The sequence below is a fragment of the Haliotis rubra genome, unplaced genomic scaffold (assembly GCF_003918875.1).
Source record: "Haliotis rubra isolate DU_JTF1 unplaced genomic scaffold, ASM391887v1 Scf365, whole genome shotgun sequence".
NCBI lineage: Eukaryota > Metazoa > Mollusca > Gastropoda > Lepetellida > Haliotidae > Haliotis > Haliotis rubra.
The window spans coordinates 262774-267993 of NW_025767041.1; positions in this window are offsets into that span (position 1 = coordinate 262774).

Genomic DNA, 5220 nt, shown 5'->3' on the forward strand with positions numbered 1-5220 from the left:
AACTATCCTAGTATGCGTCTGCATTTGCCTCCGTGTGCAACTGTCGTAGCCTCGGAACGCAACTGTCGTAGTATCGGTACGCAACTGTCGTAGTATCGGTACGCAACTGTCGTAGTATCGGTATGCAACTGTCGTAGTATCGGTACGCAGCTGTCGTAGTATCGGAACGCAACTGTCGTAGTATCGGTACGCAGCTGTCGTAGTATCGGTATGCAACTGTCGTAGTATCGGTATGCAACTGTCGTAGTATCGGTACGCAACTGTCGTAGTATCGGTATGCAACTGTCGTAGCATCGGTATGCAACTGTCTGTAGTAGTAGTCGCAACTGTCGTAGTATCGGTATGCAACTGTCGTAGTATCGGTATGAAACTGTCATTGTATCGGTATGCAACTGTCGTAGTATCGGTATGAAACTGTCATAGTATCGGTATGAAACTGTCGCAGTATCGGTATGCAACTGTCGTAGTATCGGTATGAAACTGTCATAGTATCGGTATGCAACTGTCGTAGTATCGGTATGAAACCGTCCAAGTTCAGAATGAAACTGTCGCAGTATCGGTATGCAACTGTAGTAGTATCGGTATGAAACCGTCCAAGTTCAGAATGAAACTGTCGCAGTATTGACATGCAACTGTCCTGGTTTCAGCATCCATGTACCTTAGTGTCGGTATGCAACTGACCTAGTATCGTTATGCAACTGCCCGTGCCCCTACCTCCTATGTGTCAGTGTAAATATGTATTAGACACATTCTGCGTGCACTTGCTTGAAAGCGAGCCTGTGAAACCTGCACCTTCCGTACAGTAGAAGAGACCCACTGACAGATATCTACCACACAATGAAACGTATATTTATGATATATGTGTTTAGATAATCTCTTGTTTAGCATACATTCAAACAATACGTAGAAACTGCGAAAAACTGCTACAACCGTACATTCTACAGTATCTATATCATGCCCCGACGTCTGTACAACTGGGAGTAATATGACGGACAGGTGGAACAAATTGACGACTGTATACTAGATGGCCGGGTATGGCTCGGGCTGGGGAAAGTGAGCGTTCGAAATGTTTATCACATTGAAGCAAGAAACTGACGATGATTTTCACATAATCTGCCCGTAACTGTCTTTCGGAATACCTGAGTTTACATTTTCGTGGCTGTGTGAGGTTTTCGAAGTTAAAGTTTCCCCATACAGTGAGCGACACTCTAATCGTTCGGCAGAAAGGTCGCAGTGACCTGACCTGACACCTCAATTCTTAATGTAGCGGTAGGAAACAGTAGGTTGGTTTACAGTAATAAAATATGCTTATGGCATACTAACGACTATCAGAGAAAAACCTGTACAAGAAGATGAACGGTATCCCATAACCTTTAACTATGTGCATTAGGCAACAAGCACGCGAGCGTGTGCGTGTTTGAGTGCGTGCGTGTGTGCGTGCGTGCGTGCTTGCGACATACCTCTGGATGGCACATAAATCTGTGTGAGTACAACAGTAGCTGACTAAACCGCAGCATGAAGGCACAGATCATCTTGTTAAGGTCAAACACAACAACACCACCTCGATAACAGAACCCACCAGTTCATCACAGGGGATGGCTGATCTGTATATAGAGTTGTTCCAGGAAATACCGAATGGTACATGGGTTATGCTCCGGAAACATAACGTAAAGGATGGACGACGTTTATACGTATGAGCGGGACTTGACACATATAAAACATTGACGTTAGCGTGTACTTTAGGTTCCAGCGACTACGTGAACGTAGAATGACCTTTGTTTGCAATACACAACACGAGAACCACCCACATTGTTCAGGAAACTCAACAGCATACACTGCATCATTATTATGCCCCTCTTGTGATCGATGTGTATTTGTCGGCATTCATTCGATCCCCTATTTGTGATTGAGTTGTGCTGAGTTGATTTTTACGCAGCATTCAGCAATATTCCAGCCTATATACTACGACAGGGGTCGGTCTGTAAATAATCCAGTCTGAACCAGATAATCCAGTGATCAACACCACGAGCATCGATCTACGCAATTGGGATACGATGACTTGTGGTAACCAAGTCAGCGAGCCTGACCACCCGATCCCGTTAGTCGCCTCTTACGCCAAGCATGGGTTACAGAAGATCAATTCTACCTCGGATGTTCACGGGTCGCTCTGTGTGTGAGTGTATTACAGTCATTAGTGGTTACAGCACTCAAATTACCTTACAGAGGCATTGGTAACCTGTATGATATGTCGCAATATTCTAGTATATTTCACAGTCTCCCCTGAGTTCAATGTGTCGGTGCCATGTATATCATCCGTGCACTTGTGCACATTGTGTTCTGGATCCCATGTATGAAATCAGCCGTTGTTACCGTATGAAATATATCTATTTATATAATCTATATTTGCTTATTTACCTATCTAGACTTTTCAGAATTAAAAACTATTACCTGACGAAGGGTCACTATTTGGCATGGGTTTAGTCTTTGATAATAATCGATTCTAAGATTGCCTTACATATCTAGGTCTAACCTGCTGAATGTACTTTACAGATGTTATGTTATGTCAGCAATTATCGAAAGATCACTTGAGGTACAAAAGAAACCCCCAAAATCGATCAGATGATTAACTGACAATACGTTGATTAATCGATCACTATTATCGGGCAGGGAGGATTTGTCAAAACAAGCTGTTATACATGTTTACTAGAGCGTGCTGAATACACTGATGTGTATCACAGTATCAGGAAACTATAATTGTACGTCAATAGCATTATATCACTGACAAATTCAACCATAACTATAAATGGCTCAACTACATTAAAATCATGCATATTAGATAATATTGGTATGTCTAATATATGGCACTCTTTAAGACATAGTTTCATTATCTTGGTTCAAAAATGATATTAAGCTTAGAATTGCTTAACGACCCCATATCATCTTCCTCTAAGCTACTATCTATGAGTGTATGAAATCTCATTATAATATTTCTTTACTGGAACGTAAATTAGGAAGAAAGCACTGTAATATTTTAATCAAATTTTATACCGCTGACCATAAATTATCATAAATTGAAACAGGTCGCTGGGAAAATATTCCCTCAAATCTACGATTTTGTTTACTAAGTCCCTCCCAAATCGGGGATTAATTTCATCATTTAATTCAGTGTACTAAATGTTTCTGCCTCCAGAAATATGTATTCAAAGAATTATTTTGTAAACAATCCTAACTATTATAAAATGTCAGCCCTATTTGAAACTCATCACGTACAGCAATTACGAAATCTATGTATTGTTTTCCCATCATAATGTCTGTCAATATGACATGATTAGTTTATCCATACATAATTGCTGGATTTGTTTGAAGCCATAGTCTCAAATGTGATATATTTCTGAAAAATATCCCCATAATGTTTTGCATGTATTTGAAACTTATGGTCATAAAAGTTGATTGATTTGTGTGGGCGATAAATGCCTACATAAAAACACAATACTGTCCTTAAGGGATTAGGTGACTGATCGTATTGTTGTGTGGATTGTTTTAAGAAACTGCGGACATCATGAACATTTCTGTCACGTGTGCCTTCTCAGCTGACCAATGAGAGTAAAGACCTACGTGAAACAAAATCTAATGCAATTCAATCTGTAAGGTTAGAAACAATCGCCATAGTTGTGTCATAATATTAGATAGCTAGTCTGTTTGAAGCGGCCAAATATCATCTCTATCCATCTATTGTTGGTTGTGTAGCAGTATGTTTGTAAATAGTATATTGTTAAAAAAAATAATAAATAACGTAAGTATCAATATTTAACATTTATTTTCCTAAATACCTCTATTAACATGCACAAATCTACTAACTCATGGGTAAGCTAGTTTCTGTAGACAGCTTGTATAATTCAAACTGTTCAATGTAAGTTTTTGGCCATTGTGACTCGGTCAGTCACAGGCTTGGCCTGTGGTTAGGGACTTGAGGTTGGGTGCGCATGATCGTTTCACTCATGGAGATACACTGGTCCAAACTTCTGCACGTCGGGACCAATTCCCTGCTCAAAAACATATGGTAAATTCATCTAATTATATTTTTTCTTAGGAAACGTAGGTTTGGTTGCTATGCATTTTAAGCAGTGTTGTTATACATAGCAGTTTAGGTCTAGCATTGGACCTGAGTTCCGATGTTACAAAGGCATTCCTTACGATATTTGCATTTCGTTCATTTTCTGCAGGATTGGACATAGTCATTCTACATTCTCCAGGATAGTGTTTTTCTACTTCCTTCGGAATGGTGTTTCTATACTTTCTTCAGGATAGCTCTGTGGTTTTCTCCAGTGTGTGACAGGCAACTTTAAGTAGCTGTTTTCACAAGCGTTTGTAGGTGTGTACAGGTACAAGTGTTAATGGGATTCATTTGGGTAATTTATATAAAATGTCTATATATTTTAATCATTTGACTGGAATTGACTTTTAACACACCGACTGTATTTCAGTAATATTCTAAAGGGTTTAGACACATAAGCATAGCCTTACTATACCGGGTGACGATGGGGTAGCCTGGTGGTTAAAAGCGTTCGCTCGTCACACCGAAAACCTGTGCTGGAATAGTGCTAAAAGCGGTGTAAAACTAAAACTCACTACTATGCCGGAATTAGAAGCCCCAAAATGCACATTCACATTTTTATTATTTTCATTGACTTGGTTTAAATTGTTTGAAATTCGCTATCCCAAAGAGGACAGTGTGTGAGAAAACTTAAACATTTATGCGTTTCAAAGAATGTCGAAGTTAAAGTTTTACTGTCATTTTACGCAACATGCATATGGTATGAGGAGCAATGCCAGGGTTGAATCCTGTTTGTGTCACAGGTCTAAGTAATGTAAACGAGAATCTCAGAATACCAACAAAGTCACATATCAAAACAACGTCACTATTACGACCCCAAAAGAATTCCCAGACAAAACATTTTTACAGATTTTTTGTTCATATACCTATACATCATATACGGGAGGAGCAGCATATGTCGCCATACTATCTAGATGTGGGTGAGATCCCGATGTTGATGGGGAAAACAGTGACAAAGGCTATATCCCGTCTCGAGGAATTGTCACATATCTATACTGGACTGTAGGCAGGTTTGTATCAAAACTACTGTACCTGGAGAGATTGTGATCAATGTGACACTTACCTGTCTAAATGGCACATCTGTAAACAAGGAAGGGTGTTTTACT